Source organism: Xenopus tropicalis, chromosome 2 (assembly GCF_000004195.4).
Source record: "Xenopus tropicalis strain Nigerian chromosome 2, UCB_Xtro_10.0, whole genome shotgun sequence".
Lineage (NCBI taxonomy): Eukaryota > Metazoa > Chordata > Amphibia > Anura > Pipidae > Xenopus > Xenopus tropicalis.
This window is the reverse complement of record NC_030678.2, coordinates 17,761,859-17,781,748: the sequence shown is the minus strand read 5'-3', so window position 1 is coordinate 17,781,748 and position 19,890 is coordinate 17,761,859.

Sequence of the window (19,890 nt, the reverse complement as noted above, 5' to 3'; positions counted from 1 at the left end):
TCCCATTGTGCAAAGGGCGACTTTTGGGCTGGTGCCTTTGCACTTAGCGTGGCTGTATGGCAGTGCAAGGTACATGTTTGGTACAAGTACCCATGATAACTGGTGTCAGTAATTTTTCATAAATTAGCCTTTTTGTCTAAAACAGTAATTGAAATACATATACAGGTGTGGGACCTGTTCTTCAGAATGCTCCGGATTTGGAGGAACCTTTCTGTAATTTGGATCACCATAACGTAGGTCTACTAAAAATAATTTAAAAAATTAAATAAACATAATAGGGCTGTTCTGCCTCCAATAAGGGGTAATTATATCTTAGTTGGGATCAAGTACAGGTACTGTTTTATTATTACAGAGAAAAGGGAATCATTTAACCATTAAATAAACCCAATAGGACTGTTCTGCCCCCAATAAGGGGTAATTATATCTTAGTTGGGATCAAGTACAGGTACTGTTTTATTATTACAGAGAAAAGGGAATCATTTAACCATTAAATAAACCCAATAGGGCTGTTCTGCCCCCAATAAGGGGTAATTATATCTTAGTTGGGATCAAGTACAGGTACTGTTTTATTATTACAGAGAAAAGGGAATCATTTAACCATTAAATAAACCCAATAGGGCTGTTCTGCCCCCAATAAGGGGTAATTATATCTTAGTTGGGATCAAGTACAGGTACTGTTTTATTATTACAGAGAAAAGGGAATCATTTAACCATTAAATAAACCCAATAGGGCTGTTCTGCCCCCAATAAGGGGTAATTATATCTTAGTTGGGATCAAGTACAAGGTACTGTTTTATTATTACAGAGAAAAAGGAAATCATTTAACCCTGCAATAAACCCAATAGGGCTGTTCTGCCCCCAATAAGGGGTAATTATATCTTAGTTGGGATCAAGTACAGGTACTGTTTTATTATTACAGAGAAAAGGGAATCATTTAACCATGAAATAAACACAATAGGGCTGTTCTGCCCCCAATAAGGGGTAATTATATCTTAGTTGGGATCAAGTACAGGTACTGTTTTATTATTACAGAGAAAAGGGAATAATTTTTTAATTATTTGTTTAACTGGAGTCTATGGGAGATGGCTTTCTCCATAACATGTTTATGGCTAATGGACCCTATATTTGTATATGCTTATTAAGTCCAATCTGTCTAAAAAAGACAAAAATCCAGCTTGTGATAGAACACGGAGTACATAGGACTCTCTTTCTACAGGATGGGCCTTCGCTAGGTGGAAGTTATTAAAGCTTCCACTGCCAAGAGTAAGCAAAACGTTTTAATAAATAGATGGAAGCCAGAAGCTCTTGCAAACAACTTAACAACTGATTTATTTAGCAGAAATAACTGATGATGTGATTATGCAGGGTTCAAATAATATACTCACAGCCAATGAGGTGATAAAGCCAGGCAGATTCAATGGACGATAAAAGTAGAACAGTACTGCACCACTGTGGAGAGTATTGGGAAATAGACTTTTGTTCTTAGGATGTCCCACCTTATTGGACTGGATCACAAGCAACCGATGATGGTTCAGGGAAAAGGAACTAGCCTGACGGTTGTGTCTGTACTGCGGTCCCTACAATAATGCTGGAGAACCTGTAAAGGAGACCAATCCTCTAACTCAGGGATCCCCAACCTTTCTTACTCATAAGCCACAGTCAAATGTAAAAAGACTTGGAGAGCAACACAAGCACCATAAAAGTTCATGGAGGAGCCAAATAAGGGCTAAGATTGGCTATTAGGGGCCTCTATGCACACTATCAGCTTACAGGGGCTTTATTTGGTAGGAGATCTTGTTTTTATTCAACCAAAACTTGCCCCCAAGTCAGGAATTCAAAAATAACTCCCTGGTTTGGGGGCACTCAGAGCAACATCCAAGGGGTGGGTTGGTGAGCAACATGTTGCCCCTGAGCCACTGGTTGGGGATCACTGCTCTAACTCCTAGTTGGAGCCAGAAACTGCCCTTACAAAATAAATCTAACTGCCACACATTCCTAAACATGCTATTCTTGCTATACCTCGTTCATGGGGTCCCTGCTCCCTGACTTCTCTAAGGGTATGGGTACCCTTAGGGCCTAACACTTCTGGGTTGGTGTGGATCCCAAGCTTCCTGGGGCATCCACACAGATCAAATGCTGCAGAAAGGAAGATCCACCCCTTCCCTAACACTTATTAAAATGTGGTAGGGTGTGGTCTAACCTTGGGCCAATAAAAGGGTATATGTAAATACCAAATAGATACATGGGTCTTTGCCCAATAACAGGAGAAGAGAGAAAATGGTAGGTATTAAAGCCATAGCGGCACATTAACCCTATGGGTCCGTACACTTTATATCCAAGGGCACAATGCATTAAACAATTAACTATGTTAGTTTACATTTATTGGGAATTAATACTAAACTCTCCAGTTCCAGTTAGCTTTGTATAGATCCTATGGAATTACTCTATCATTTACACAACCGCCTTGAATCGAACCCAATAGTCTTAGAAAAGTCAATTTAAAACGTTTATTGTACCAGATGGACACGTTCATATATAAAGACGCTCCAGGGCACTGCTATTTTCCTAGCCACTCCTTTCTCATTCAAGCTAAAGATTCCCATTATATTTGGTTGTAAAGTGAATTAAGTCATTGGATCAACTCATTTTCATAGCCTCTGGTGTTAGGGCTTGTATTGTGTAATAACATCTGCACGCATAACATCTTTTCAGCATCGGATTTGGCTCACTTCTATTCCCTGAGTCAAGCGGCTACAGTGCTGTCAGGGATATATAGTGCTCCATAAAGACATTAATACAAAGAAAGCATTAGTAAGGCATACATGGCAGCAGACCAACAAATATTATTATACTTTATTGATACAGGACCAGAATATTCCTACTATTGAGAATAGTCCTTGCGCCGACAGAGCTTTCAATCCAATTGCCCTATGACCTGCACACACACAATCTGGTCAGTTTTGAAGAAGCCCCTTAACCTACCAGTAGCATTTTGGGTTGTGGTTAGTAACCAGAGAACCAGAAGGGAAGCCATGAAGACTAACTGAAAACATAAAAATACCCACATATATATTTCCCTTGTCAGAATTAAAACCAAGAGCATTGTACTACTACAAAACTACTGGTGCAATGGGTGCAGTTGCACCCATTGCTCCCTCGGTAGTTACACCACTGTGTAAAGGGTATTAAAACCCCACAAAAAGTAACTGGATTAAGTTTATTCAGATTGGTCCTCTTAGCATTTTTGCATTTATTTTCTATTTTAAATGACTTCTGAGATATTACCAGTTTTAGACAGCTAATAGCAGGCTTGGCTCACCAGTTCTTTTTGAAGGCCCAGAGTGTCAGCAGCCCTAACTGCCTGTTTACTTTCTGTGCACTTCCTGTATTGTGTAAACTATTGTGGTTGCTGAATCTTAGTTAAACCCAAAGCCTGGATTTATTTGCCCCTGGCAGATGAATAGGATTTGGGGTATGAAATAAGAAATAAAAACTAAGACCTTTGGATTGCTTACAGGGGCCAGATTTTGGGGTCTGGGTTACATACATTATTTGTTTGGTTTGCTTGGACCAAGCTTTCTGATCTCTCCTACTCTTCCAGGTCAGTCAGTTACAGGTATCTCTAGAATGTATTCTGCTCTGTCATGGGGAAACCCTTGCCATTGATCCATGATTGTTTGTTGTTAAGGAGTAGAAGCTCACCTAGCAACAATGTTTAGTTTGTTTCAGAAAAGTCCCTAGAAATCAACTCTACTATGGGCAGGGTCGGACTGGGGAGTGCAGGGCCCACCGGGGCCCCCACCCCAGGGGCCCTGCAGGTGCCCCTGCCAGCCGCCTCCCTTAACCCCCCCACAGGGGCCCCCCTAACCCCCCGCAGGGTTCCCCACCCGACGTCCTCCCCTAAGCGAGCGTAAATTTAACGCATTGGGGGAGGAACGGTTGGGCAGAGGGAAAGCCGGCAACGGTTGGCTCTGGGCCCCCGGGGTCCACCGGGATTTTTCCTCGTGTCCCGTCGGCCCAGTCCGACCCTGACTATGGGTTCCATATGAAGGGAAAAAACCAACATCAGTCCACCTACTTATTACTGGATTCCATCCTACATTGTAACTACTACTTAGTAGCAGTCATTTTGTTCCCAAATGTCTAGTATATGACATAATGTTAGAGATTTGATATAAAATAAGAACTTTTTATTGCGATAGCAGATTCCCTTTTGCTACAAGATATAAGCGGCGTTCTACCTCCCAACCCTAAGATAAAGGATCAATGAAGAAATGACTCCATGTTATATAACTTGTAGGATAAGGCACATATGCCGCCTTTTATATTTAGATGACACTATCATTCGTGCAATCACACACATCACAATGATGATGAAATACTTTCGAGTCAAGGTCTGGCATAATGATGGATTGTTTTATGATTGCAGCGGAAAATGTATGTAAGTCACTGAGTTTAAAGCTGCCATTCCCAAAAGGCAGTCATCCACATAAAACGTACAGTCCTATACTAATGAAGTGGTTTTAACCGCTAAGCCTACAACTTATAATTTAAACACAGGACACAAAATGCTGAACATGGAATGTCTGAAGAATCCAACATATAATCTGAATTTCTGAGTCAAAGATTAAGGGGCTTAGTTCATTGCCTAAAGGCTTGAGCGCTGAGGCAGGTAGTTTAGTTCTATGGGGGATCTTTGCAAGCTCAAGTAGATTTCTATAGTATCGCTGTTCCCAACATCTGTATTAGAACCTGAGCCTTATATAAGGACTAATTAAAACCAATGCCCATAGAAATGCTAAATGAACTCTATGGGGCTGATTTACTAACCCACGAATCCGACCCGAATTGGAAAAGTTCCGACTTGAAAACGAACATTTTGCGACTTTTTCGTATGTTTTGCGATTTTTTCGGATTCTGTACGAATTTTTCGTTACCAATACAATTTTTGCGTAAAAACGCGAGTTTTTCGTATCCATTACGAAAGTTGCGTAAAAAGTTGCGCATTTTTCGTAGCGTTAAAACTTAACGCTACGAAAAATGCGCAACTTTTTGCGTAAGTTTTAACGCTACGAAAAATGCGCAACTTTTTACGCAACTATCGTAATGGATAGGAAAACTCGCGTTTTTACGCAAAAATCGTATTGGTAACGAAAAATTCGAAAAGAATCCGAAAAAATCGCAAAACATACGAAAAAATCGCAAAATACCGATCATTACGAAAAAAACGCAATCGGACTCCATTCGACCCGTTCGTGGGTAAGTAAATCAGCCCCTATGTTGTGTTGTTTTTTGCTCATTCAGGGGTGTCAGATAACATGCAAGGTTAGGAATTGTATCCCATACTGTTCCATAATAATATAGACAATTCATTGATGTAGCTCTTACGTTCATGATTACTCTGTACAAGTACATTAGAGGGGATTATAGGCAGATGGGGGGGGTTCTTTTTTCCCATAAAAACAATCAACGCACCAGAGGTTACCCCTTTAGATTAGAGGAATGGAGCTTCCATTTGAAGCAGCGTAGGGGGTTCCTCACGGGGAGGGCAGTGAGGTTGGGGAATGCCCTTCCTAGTGATGTTGTAATGGCAGATTCTGTTAATGCCTATAAGAGGGGCCTGGATGAGTTCTTGAACAAGCAGAATATCCAAGGCTATTGTGATACTAATATCTACAGTTAGTATTAGTGGTTGTATATATAGTTTATGTATGTGAGTGTATAGATTGGTAAGTACAGGTTGTGTGTGCTGGGTTTACTTGGAAGGGTTGAACTTGATGGACTCTGGTCTTTTTTCAACCCTATGTAACTATGTAACTATGTTCATACAATCAACCAATAAAATCCACAGTTATAAATTAAGATATCACTTGTTAGAAGCTCCTTATTAAAATATACTTTTTAAAGGTTTTAGACACTGAAGTTTAAAGCTTAATGAGAGACCCAAAGTTGCTCCTTCTTTCCTATTTTCCTATTGAGAAAAGACCCCATTTCCCCCACATCTATACTGAGAAAAGATGTTGAGAAGAGACTCAACATTCCTTCCCAAAACTCTTATTGGGCCATCAACGTAATGCGGTGAGCAGAAGCCCAGTTATCAGGTTATTTGTGAAATTATAATAATCCTTTATGATACCTAAGGGGTAAACTAAGGGATTGAACAAATCCTTTTGCAGCTCTGTAAAACAATAATATTACCAGAACTGTTTATATTTCTGTACATAGTTACTCAGTGTTTAGCACTGCTGCCTTGGGAGGTTTGATTCTAACCTGGAAAAGATTGCTGGGGATGTATATGGACCCCATGTTTGGGTGGTTTCCTTTGGATACTCCGGCTCCTACCCACACTCATAAACACGCTAATTGCCTCCTCATGAAACAGACCATGTGTGAATGTGCTGTTTTCATTTTAATGTCATAGGATTAGATGGGTCTAATATAAATGATGAGCAAACACTGTCATTTATATGTCAGCACCGTATAAATAAAGGATAATAATAATGCATGATTAAGAAAAAAAAACCCTTTTCGGTGACAATCTTTTTCAATTTGTTTGACTTTTCTTGCCTTGCCCTGTCAAAGCATCCCCACATAAACATTCATCTACATATTTAAGGTCTTTTTAAGCCCGTGAAACAAATAAACTCACATCCCTATGCGCCTCTTGTAAGCAATGAGTACACAGTCATAGTACTTTATGTATGATGAAAAAAATATTCACTATAGATAATTTGTTTGTTTCTCCTATCCGTGTTCATCCCTAGTAATGTAAACTTGCACCGGTAGCTGGAAAACTACCCCTACAATAGTTTTTATTTTGTCCCTTCATGTAAAATTTATACCCATTTTTTCCTCCTCTGGTCCAGGGTCGGACTGGGCCAGCAGAACACCAGGAATAAACCCAAACGTAGACCTACAAGTAAAAGAACACAATTTGGTGTGTGCGCTGGTGAGGTTGGGGACTGGGTAGGAGTTCGTGACTGGGGTGGGGGGTCCCTGAGGTGGCAGCTCCGGTGGGCCCCTGACATCCCAATCTGACACTGCCCGGGTCATTGACACTACAGTTTGCTGGCATATAATTATAAAAATGAACGTGGTTAGGAATGATCCACTGACCCATTTTAATGTATGGACTATGGACTGCTTGGGTTTTTGAATCAATATTCTATAGACTTGTATTATAAATGAACCTTTACTATGAGAAGATTACAGTGATCTTTATTTATCCCCATTGAGAAATTAAGAAAGTCATTATATTGGTTTTATAGGATTTGAATTTTATTTGTCACTTTTGTTCTTTGATTATTCACCACAATACTCCATACTTGTCAGTGGGTGTTAAGGTATTCATGATAGCTCTGTAGCCCTATCTTTGCCTCTCCAGTAGAATATGGGTCACACTGGACTATCATACCCAGATGGACCCTCGCTAAGTAGAGGAGGAAGGGTGAGGGTGTTGGGCAACTGTTGCAAAAAAAAATAATAGGACACCAGAGGTTCTTTATTGAGGAAGACTCCACAAGATTTGTGCTCAAAGATCTATTTAAGGTAGTATTATTGTGCAGTCAGATATGGTCTTGGATAGGGCTGAGCAATGTGACACCAATAAAGATGATAGTCAGGTATTGTTGGCTGAGGTTCTTGATGGAGTCCCCACCCCTTTAAAGATAACATTTGGAGAGCTACCTGCAGTTACCAATTCTTAGGTGGATCACAAGGCTACTCTTTCTATCTGTGCCTTGCTATCTTACATTCCTTACTCCTGACAAAGCTAGTCCTGTTATCTGTCTAAACCTTATTCACAGGGTTCCTGTTCCACTAATCTATCAGTAGAAAAGACATAAGGACCCTTTTCCCTTAATATCAGAGACCATCTATTATCAATTAGTGTCATGTACCCACCCTTACCCCATATCAATAGCGTCAATCGACCCACACACTGTTCTATTTCATGATATAACTATTGTACTCAGCACATTGATTCATCATATCTCTCTTACAATGGCCTGAAAATTTCATAAAATAAAAGATCAACATTAGTGATGAGCAAAATTTTCCCTACATTTTGCCAAAGTCATTGAAATCAATAGACATTTTTTCTCACGCCAAATGCATTGGCATTAATGGGTGTTTTTCCTCAAGCCAATGGGCATTTTTGTTCACGAAAAACGCATCTGGATTAATGGACGTTTTTCTCATGCCAAATGCATTAGGGTCAATGGACTTTTTTCTCAAATCAAATGCATTGGGAGTTTTTTTTGTCACACCAAACACAATGTTGCCACTCACAAAAACGCGAATTTCCTGTGAATCTGTATCAGGCAAACAAATTTGTTTATCCCTAATCGACATACACAATACATAAATAGTGCAAAGAAGCCTATATATTTACATATATATATATATATCGACTAACAAATGTTCTGATCCATAAATGAGCCAGTAGTTTCTATCAGAACTGCTTTCTACAGTCCCTCCCACACATTTTGATTCAGTACCAACACAAACTCCCTTGATTTGTGATCCTATTTGGGATAATTTAGATCCTGCTTTAAGTGGAGTTGAAATCTTTTCCCAGCCTGGTGTGCGAATCGCTTGAGTCAACAACATATCTCGGGAAGGGAAATTGTTTAAGATACTTTGTGATTTGAGGAATGTTCCACTATTGGCCAAATATTTCCTCTTGACTTCTTAAGGGTGGATTTTATCTTTTAAAAGGAGGTGGAGATTTTTCTCAAACTCTTGAACACTCAGCTCTTTTGGGCGTCAGAACAAAAATAGGATTCTTTATCGAATGCAGACCTTCTGCGTGCTGGGACAAAGGGCGGAACACTGCAAATAAATTAACGAACAAAACTGCTGTTAATTTAGTAAATTTATAGTGTAACATTTTATTCTGGGCCACCCAGCAGAAGAGTAATCTGAGACAAATAACTGTGAGCTCCGTGCCGTTTGTATGTGATTTTCTGCTTCAGTATGGCCAAAGCTTGGGGTTGTATATATTTGTCGATGTTTGTGTGTAACACAATAGCAGTTGAGGTAAAACAGTATATTTAAATAATGAGAAAAATCTGGGATCATTATATAAAGTCCTCCACTACATACTTATTTGCTAAATTTCTCACACAAGAAATGCTTACATAGCCAGTCTATAACGTATTTAGCTGATTTGGCCTAAAAAGGCGCAATGTCTGGTGATGATTTCTGGTGTGAAGGTGCAGATCTCTAGGTGCTTGGTATCCAAATGGGAATTTAGTAGCGATGAGCGAAATATTTCGGCAGCGGCAAATTTACATGTTTCGCCATTGGAAATTTGCTAAGCGAAACGGGTGCAAAATTTGACGCTTAACAAAAAATAGTTGTGTCCGTAAAAAAAAATTGTTGTGTGCGTCAAAAAAATGTATAACTTTATTTATAAAGCACCACAAGGGTACACAGCACTGTACAATCTTACAATATACACACAGGGAGGACAAGTGATATAATAAATACAATAAAAAAGTATAAATACACAGGGAGTAAGTGCCATGTGGTATGAGACACAGTAGGAAGGGGGTCCCTGCCCCATAGAGCTTACAGTCTAAGTGGTTGGGTAACATACAAGCACAAATTGGAAGGTAAGAGTGCACCAGGTATGGGCATTTGCCTTTAAGTGCAGGACTGGGCAAAATAATGTTTTAGTGCTCCAGAAGGTAGCAAAAAAAATTGACAAATTTTTCTGGACTCGCTTATCACTAGATTCGCTCATCACTAGACTTGGTGTGAGTTGGTGTGTACCCTAACAAAGTAAAGCAAAAATACACACATACATAGAAAGGGTCATTTACTTGGGCCTAGGGTTGCCACCCAGACAGTTTTTGACCAGCCTAGCCTGCAGCATAGCTGCCAGTAAATATGTAAGAGTGATAACCCTACCTATAATGCCCCCACCTTCCCTAACTCTCTCCACAGCAGATCACTCCTTTTTATATATAGGTCAGCTTCTGCCCCGCACATTTCCCCGCCACACCTGCACATTTCCCCAACTATCTGCCCATTTCTCGGCCACACCCACCTATTTTCCCCGCCCCGAAATGTTGTCACTGCCCGCCCCCCCAACCTAAAGGCAAGCAATGAAAGAAAAAAATGGTGGCAACCTTACTTAGACCCTGGATGGAAGCACAAGAACTCCAAGGGGAGCAAAAGCACATCCTTTAGTGCTCATTCAAATAATACTGTGCTGCATAATGCAGGTTTCTATCATCTGTTTTAGAGCACAGATCTGCAGCAGTACATTTATTTGCAACATAGGGTGCAAAGTGCAAAAAACATGGTGGATTATGCTCCCTTTTTTTTGCACTTTGCACCCACATAGTAAATAACTCCCTTAGGGTATAACACAGCGAGAGCCACACACTCAATATAACATCAATATAAAATCAAGAGCACCGCATTTACAGTAATTGCTTATATAGTGCATGCTTTTAAACAGGGGTCCCCAACCTTTCTTACTCATGAGCCACAGTCAAATGTAAAAAAGACTTGGGGAGCAACACAAGCACCATAAAAGTTCATGGAGGAGCCAAATAAGGGCTGTGATTGGCTATTAGGGGCCTCTATGCACACTATCAGCTTACAGGGGCTTTATTTGGTAGTAAGTCTTGTTTTTATTCAACCAAAACTTGCCCCCAAGTCAGGAATTCAAAAATAACTCCCTGGTTTGGGGGCACTGAGAGCAACATCCAAGGGGTTGGGGAGCAACATGTTGCCCCCGAGCCACTGGTTGGGGATCCCTGTTCTAATATCATCCTCAGCAATTAAATGCAAATAATGGTGAAATATACCCATGCTAAAAAGGTGAATTTAACCATGTCACATATTGATAGTATTTAAACCCACAGACCCCTAAGTAGCCATGATATAATATTGTATAAGGTTTGAACGTTGGGCCTATGACATTAGACTGTACCTGTCAATGAACCAGTGGTTCTAGATGGAGAGTTGGTCACATGAATGTAATAAAAGTAACTTGGAAGTCCCTAATCCCTTGTGTAGGAGTTACAACCTTTCATTTTTTGGTTTTAATGGAATGTTATATGTGCAGCACGAGACATGAATATTTCCCATTAGACGAAGGCTTTCATTGCATCAATTGCATGCTAGCAGGAATTTTTGGCTCCTTTTACCCCTCCTCATCATTACATATCATAACATAATAGTTTTTCTATTTAGTTTCCATGGCCATCTTTAATACCAGCTATGGGTTAAAAGCCTGTTGGAAGCCATCTGCTCCGGAGGTTCTCCAATCATTGTGATGGACACGGCTACTTCCTGTTCTGCACTATTTAACTCCTGCAGTATCTCCCCATTTCCCAAACTAGATAAAAATGTGGTTTTCTGGTGTGCTGTGTTGGCCCTGAGCCTAGTGTATTTGTTTGAGAGATGTCACTGTCTGTCCTGGCCAACGACCCGTCCCCTTTCCATTCAGCCCTGAGTTATTCAGGTTTTCTCAGTTTTTCACACTTTCAAAATTCCAGGTGTACAAACACATAGAAATAAAGAAATGGGAAATATAATGAATTGCATTAGCATTAATGCTGTGTCTATATAAATATTTACACAGGCAAGACCACCCCTGTGCTTTACATTTGAGCAGAAGTGTTTAATCCCGCTCCAGCCTAACCCAATCAAAATTAAATTCGAGAGGAAAAATCTGACCCCAGAAATACAAGACAATAAAACAAAACAAAACATTTATTGGAACGAGATTAGCGTGGGCCCCTGACCTGACCCTAGCTCTAGAATACAGTCTCCCATACAGAATATATTCTCCCCCTGTATGAGGCTTATGCCACACATGGGAGATTCTCTGCCTGCATTTATTCACATGCTGAAATTAACACAAATGTTGCTTGTAATTTGTTGCACTTGATTCATTAAGGGTACTAGCTTTTTTGTATAGTAATTGTCTTTTTTGCAGCCAACTGCAGGTAGAAGAATGAATGGAACAATTTGATTGGTTGCCATAGGTTACTGCCCATGGGCAAATTTGCCCAGTGTTGATAAATGACCCCCAAATGTGTCTGTCCTTCTTCTTCTGCAGAACTTGTACTTTGCACTCTGCTCCTTATAGTTTTTAATAACTACAGGTATGGGAGCTCTTATCTAAAATGCTCTGGATCTGGGGTTTCCAGATTAGGGATCTTTCCATAATTTGGATAACCATACTTTAAGCCTAATAAAAAATCATTTAAACATTAAATAAACCCAATAGGATTGTTCTGCCCCAATAAGGGGTAATTTTTTCGCATATTGTCACGACTTTTTCGGCGCCGTCGCGAAATAATCGTACTGTCACGCCGAGTACGAAAGTTTCGGATTCATTCAAGCTTCAGTATTGTGACTTTCCTTGGGCCAGGTTGGAGCTGCAGAGTGCCATTGAGCCCTATGGGAGACTTTCCTTGGGCCGGGTTGGAGCTGCAGAGTGCCATTGAGCCCTATGGGAGACTTTCCTTGGGCCAGGTTGGAGCTGCAGAGTGCCATTGAGCCCTATGGGAGACTTTCCTTGGGCCGGGTTGGAGCTGCAGAGTGCCATTGAGTCCTATGGGAGACTTTCCTTGGGCCGGGTTGGAGCTGCAGAGTGCCATTGAGCCCTATGGGAGACTTTCCTTGGGCCGGGTTGGAGCTGCAGAGTGCCATTGAGTCCTATGGGAGACTTTCCTTGGGCCGGGTTGGAGCTGCAGAGTGCCATTGAGCCCTATGGGAGACTTTCCTTGGGCCGGGTTGGAGCTGCAGGGTGCCATTGAGTCCTATGGGAGACTTTCCTTGGGCCGGGTTGGAGCTGCAGAGTGCCATTGAGCCCTATGGGAGACTTTCCTTGGGCCGGGTTGGAGCGGCAGAGTGCCATTGAGCCCTATGGGAGACTTTCCTTGGGCCGGGTTGGAGCTGCAGAGTGCCATTGAGCCCTATGGGAGACTTTCCTTGGGCCGGGTTGGAGCTGCAGAGTGCCATTGAGCCCTATGGGAGGCTTTCCTTGGGCCGGGTTGGAGCTGCAGAGTGCCATTGAGCCCTATGGGAGACTTTCCTTGGGCCGGGTTGGAGCTGCAGAGTGCCATTGAGCCCTATGGGAGACTTTCCTTGGGCCGGGTTGGAGCTGCAGAGTGCCATTGAGCCCTATGGGAGACTTTCCTTGGGCCGGGTTGGAGCTGCAGAGTGCCATTGAGCCCTATGGGAGACTTTCCTTGGGCCCGGTTGGAGCTGCAGAGTGCCATTGAGCCCTATGGGAGGCTTTCCTTGGGCCAGGTTGGAGCTGCAGAGTGCCATTGAGCCCTATGGGAGGCTTTCCTTGGGCCAGGTTGGAGCTGCAGAGTGCCATTGAGCCCTATGGGAGACTTTCCTTGGGCTGGGTTGGAGCTGCAGAGTGCCATTGAGCCCTATGGGAGACTTTCCTTGGGCCGGGTTGGAGCTGCAGAGTGCCATTGAGCCCTATGGGAGACTTTCCTTGGGCCGGGTTGGAGCTGCAGAGTGCCATTGAGCCCTATGGGAGACTTTCCTTGGGCCGGGTTGGAGCTGCAGAGTGCCATTGAGCCCTATGGGAGACTTTCCTTGGGCCAGGTTTGAGCTGCAGAGTGCCATTGAGTCCTATGGGAGGCTTCCAAAATCATGCAAAGTCGCAAAGGTTTGCCTGCTATTTACGAGCGCTCAATACGAAAAAGTTGCGACAATTCGCAAAAAAGTCGTAACGGCGACGAAAAAATTGCAAAAATACGAAAAAGTCGCAGAATGTTCGTTTCCAATCCGATTTTTTCCCATTCGGGATTTGGATTCGTGGATTAGTAAATGTGCCCCTTAGTTGGGATCTAGTACAGGTACTGTTTTATTATTACAGAGATAAAGGAAATAATAAAAAGGAACTAATCTTTCCACTTAAACCTGGTACTTCTCCCACCTTTACTGTGTCTACTGATGAAACACTCATTAACCCTGTCAACTAAGCATGTTTCCTGGGGGTAAACTTTGACTCCTCTATATTGTCAAGACCTGTCCCTTTCTTTCTCCTGCAACAAGTCATGGATGGTCACATCCGATCCTGACTGGACTACTGTAACCTGCTGCTAACTGGCCTCCCTAACTCCCATGTCTCTCCCCTACAATCTGTATTGACCACTGCTGCAAGAATTCTCTTCCTGTCATCCAAGAGAATAAAGGCCCCTCCCCTGCTAAAGTCCTTATCGTGGCTTCCCATTAAACAAAGAATAACCTACAAACTTCTTCTCTTAACCTTTAAAGCCCATCATTCCTCACTGCATGTTTTGTGTCTCCGTACGTTCCTGGCCAACTCCTCCACTCCTCACAGAGCAACCGCTTGGTTGCACCTCCACTACTATTGCTGTTTCCCGCCTTAAACTTTTCTGCCTTCCTGCTCCAAATATCTGGAATGCCATTCCTGGATTCCTCTGGAGATAACCTTCCCTCAGTCTCTTCAGAAAAAATTTAAAGACTACCTCTTGGCCATCCTAGGCACTTATATAGCAGTGTCACCCACTGTCACCTGTAGCACCAAATACCCTCCTATTTGTGTCTGTAAGTTAAGGCTGCCATACAAGGGCCAATTCTAGCTTGGCAGCTTATCGGCCCGTGTATGGGCACTAAAGACGGGCCTGCCCTACCGACATCTGGCCTGAAATCAGGCAGATATCGATCGGCAGGTTTAAAAATCTGTTGGATCAGCGACCACATCGGTCCCAGAACCAACCGACGCCTATACCTCTCGTTCTAATTTGATTGTTTGACCCCAGGGCCAAAAGACCGAATTAGCCCGATTTCGCCCACCTGTAGGTGGGGATATCGGGAGAAGATCCGCTAAGCGAGCAGATCCTATGGCCACCTTTACCCTCCCATTTAGATTGTAAGCTCTACGGGGCAGGAACATCTCTGTGGAATCCTTAGTGCAACTGTACTTTGTATTTATTTAACTATTATTTTAATGGAGCCTTTTTGTTGTATTAATTCACTGTTCTGCTGTACAGCGCTGCGTACACAAGTACCACTATATAAGTAAAAATATACATACAAATCATTTTAAAAAACGGAATTATTCGATTGAAATGAAGATGGTCTTCCTGTAATCCGGAGCTTTCTGGATAACGAGTTTATGGATAATGAATCCCATACCTGTATTTGTTGTTATATTATCACCTTCATCCTGTATTTTCCAACCTTTTAAAGTTTTTAGAGTAAAATATCTATTTGTTTTGTATGTCGATTTAGTACTTTAGTTTCCTTGAGTGTTCTCAGTACCCCGGAACATTCACATTAGAACAAAGCATTTTATAAAAAATCATTGCATTGTCTTGAATATATTTATCTTTTCTAATGAGCATCTGGCTAGGTTTCTTTTTCTTCTTGATATAAATCCTTATCCAATATCCCTACTACTGAGTGTCTGTAATCTCAGATGTCTAGCTATTTTTGAAAGAACACACTTAATTAATGCCACACAGCAACTGGAACGGGGATGGAATGTAGACACATTGTATAAATAGAAGAGTCTGATGACATGTACAGTATTAGTATTGTTGCTGCTAATAGGTCAGATGTTGAGAGATATACCATATGGCATGCAGTCTGCAATCTCTTTCTTCTATCAAACACATCTCATTATTTTCTATAATTTGTACATATATATATATATATATAGGTATTTTATTTCAGCACAGACTACTTGAATTCACTTTAAGGTGCATGTTGACAATAATTGCTTACCTTCCATACAGCTTGATAAACAGTCCCTTCTCAAAGATAAAAATAAGGGGAAATTAGAGTTGAGCCCATGGTGTGCTAATGGCTTTCCAGTCAGAATGCACTCTAAGCCAATAACAAGCATTTGCTATATTTAATCTTGTTAGTTAGAAGCACATCATGTAGTACCCAGACAAAGCTTTCTCAGAAGTGAACATAATGTTCATATCTGCCTTTAAACTTTTAATCATTTCCTTAAGATTGTATCTAGAAATGTCTCATTTTGTCAGACGTAGGAATTTGCAGTCCCTTTTCAGCAAATGCTGATCACTATGGGCATCCACAAGGGAATGAGGTGGAGCTCCAGATGTAAAATTTAGGGGGGTGCTGTTTTGATTTAAAAGGTACATTATCATCCTGGTAGGGAAGAGATATGTTTTCTTGGGAAGAAAATAAAGAAAGAGAAAAAAAGAAAAAAGAAAGAAAGAAAGGAAGAAAGGAAGAAAGAAAGAAAGAAAGAACGGTAATAAGGAATGAAGGAAGGTACAGTATCAAACTGGTAGAGAGGAAATATGTTTTTATGGGAAGAAAATAAGAGAGAAAGAACAAAGAAAGGAAGGAAACGGTAATAAGGAAAGAAGGAAGGAAGAAAGGAAAAAAAGAAATGGTAATAAGGAAGGAAGGAAGAAAAGAAACAGTAAGAAGGAAGGAATGAAGGAAGGAAGGAAGGAAGGAAGAAAAGAAATGGTAGGAAGGAAGGAAACGGTAATAAGGAAGGAAGGAAGGAAGAAAAGAAATGGTAATAAGGAAGGAAGGAAGGAAGGAAGGAAGGAAACGGTAATAAGGAAGGAAGGAAGAAAAGAAATGGTAATAAGGAAGGAAGGAAACGGGAATACGGAAGGAAGAAAAGACGGTAATAAGGAAGGAAGGAGCGAAGGAAGGAAGAAAAGAAACGGTAATAAGGAAGGAACAAACGAACGAACGAATGAAGGATGGAAGAAAAGAAACGGTAATATGGAAGGAAGGAAGGAAGGAAGGAAAACACCACAAGAAAAAAGTACATAAAGAAGATTGGGCTAAGGAAGGCAAATTGATAACCCAATTCTGAGGGCTTATTTAGTAGAATTAGAAGGAGTAGGAGCCATAGTGCTTGGTGTTTTGTACTTTGCACCGGATATAATACATCCAACAAAAAAAATGAACCATTTCAAACGTTTGTTAAAAAGCTCTGAAGTCCTTGTTGTCCCTGGAACACAATGTTCTAGAACTGCCTTCTTCGTTTGAACTAATACCCTTTGTATGGAAAGTTTCCCAGGTCTTGCCCTTGTGATCAGTCCAAGGAAATATTAAAAAGCAAAGTTATGTCTGGTTGAGAAATCATGTTTCACTTGCCTAAAGTTCAGCAAGGGAGTATAGCTATAGTTTGAGGCTTCTCCCTATAACTGCCTAAGGGGATATGAGAGTTATTTGCCATTACTAATATATATATATGCTACAATCCGCAAGAATTGTGGTAGGAAAATGATGGCCAAAGGCACAATACCCTAGCTGGGATCCCAGGTAGCATATAATCATATTCATGAGCTTTGCCACCTCCACCCCAAATTCTAAGGAATTATAAATAAAGGAGAAACCCATAGATTTCCCTCAGCTAGACAGATTTACAGGGTGGTCCCAGGGTTAATAGGGCTTCCTAAGCTAGGACGTGGCCCTCCAAGGGATTCATGTGCCTCCCCAGCCCAGTAAATTGCACCCCAGTCTTCAAAATATCTTTATTGTCATTGCCCCTGGTAGCAGCAAGGGTCTTTGATAAAATATAAGTTGATATGCGTCCTGTACCATATCATGAAATAGGCAAACCAGGAACTGTTGGGACAAATTGAAATAACTGTACCCTGGCGTAAACTATTTCCTCATTGGACAGATATTTTATTGCCTGTCAAAATGAGTTGCACCTTACTAACAAGCTGTGTCAACCTGTACCTGATCTTTCCTTGCTCAGAAGTACTATGTGAGAACTTTGTAAAACAACTGTGTGTAATGTATTTCAACCCAATCATAAAAGGCTTTTAGTTACCCTTTAAATATTCATAACAAACAGAACATAATAACAAGACTGAATAAATGACTTTTTTCTCCAGAATGTTTACAAGTCAAGTGTTCATTTGCTGAAACCATAAAGTCACTCGGATTCAGACAAAGCCAATAGAAAAATAAAAGAACATCTAGGCCGCCGTATAATAAATGGAAAACAACGTGGAAGTTACACTGTTTCTACTCTATTCCTCTGATAGGATTTAAAGCCAAAACATTTCAGGATTCCGTATATAGAAGATACAGAGGAACCGGGGGCAAGTCTGAAAACTACGACTTGATAGTTTCCTGGCCACGATACTACATTTTTCCATAAATCTGTATGGAATGATAAACATTTGTGTTTTTTTCTCTATCGTTTATGTTTTTTTCTCATCCTAGTAAGGAACAGTTATATGAAAGGTCTCTGAAAATGTAAATACATTTGCTTTGTAATGTTATAGAACAATTATAGTACAGGTATCGGACCCCTTATCCGGAAACCCGTTATCCAGAAAGCTCCGTCTCCCATAGACTCCATTTTAATCAAATAATTCAGAATTTTAAAACTGATTTCCTTTTTCTCTGTAGAAATAAAACAGAACCTTGTAATTGATTCCAACTAAGATATAATTAATCCTTATTGGATGCAAAACAATCCTATTGGGTTTAATTAATGTTTTATTGATTTTTTTAGTAGACTTAAGGTATGGAGATCCAAATTACGGAAAGACCCCTTATCCGGAATACCCTTGGTCCCGAGCATTCTGGATAATGGGTCCTATACCTGTACAGGGATGGGACTGGTTATTGAGCATACCTGGTCCCTTGCATTCTGGATAATGGGTCCTATACCTGTACAGGGATGGGACTGGTTATCCAGCATGCCTGTGGTTTTCTGAGTAAGGGGTCCTTCTGTAATTTGGATCTCCATATAAAAAATCATTTAAACATGAAATAAATCCAATAGGACTGTTCTGCCCCCAATAAGGGGTAATTATATCTTAGTTGGGATCAAGTACAGGTACTGTTTTATTATTACAGAGAAAAGGGAATCATTTAACCATTAAATAAACCCAATAGGATTGTTCTACCCCCAATAAGGGGTAATTATATCTTAGTTGGGATCAAGTACAGGTACTGTTTTATTATTACAGAGAAAAGGGAATCATTTAACCATTAAATAAACCCAATAGGCTGTTCTGCCCCCAATAAGGGGTAATTATATCTTAGTTGGGATCAAGTACAGGTACTGTTTTATTATTACAGAGAAAAGGGAATCATTTAACCATTAAATAAACCCAATAGGGCTTTTCTACCCCCAATAAGGGGTAATTATATCTTAGTTGGGATCAAGTACAGGTACTGTTTTATTATTACAGAGAAAAGGGAATCATTTAACCATTAAATAAACCCAATAGGGCTGTTCTGCCCCAATAAGGGGTAATTATATCTTAGTTGGGATCAAGTACAAGGCAGTGTTTTATTATTACAGAGGAAAAGGTAAATGTGAATTATTTGATTCTATAGAAGATGACCTTTCTCTGATTTTTAGAGCTTTCTGAATAACAGGTTTCTGGATAGAGGATCCTATACCTATAATAGAGCTTATATTAAAGAAGGATAGGCCTTATTTAGATGACTGAGGTCAACTTTAGATCTCTACTTTTTTAACCATAGTTGCTGATTTTTTTAATTTTCAGGTACATATTCCTATTCTGAATAAAAAAGGATTCCAGTGATAATTTCCAGGAACTGTCTCTATAGAATTCTGTAAAGTCCAAGTAATTCAGAAGATATTCTCATAGCACCAGCCTGTGTGCGGATATGGCACGGGTGCTTTGCATAATACCATACGCATTAGAGCTCCCTGCGGAAAGTTTTCATCAACACTGGTAAACAAGCAGGCAGCATTATGAATGATAAACTGGTGGATTCATTTTTCTTATTGAAGGATTTTTGGAAACATAGACCATTTGGCTGATAACTCAGAAGTTAACAACTGCATTATTGTATAGTTTGTAAATCAGTATATATTCATAAGGCATGTACAGGTATGGAACCTGTTATCCAGAATGCTTGGGACCTGGGGTTTTA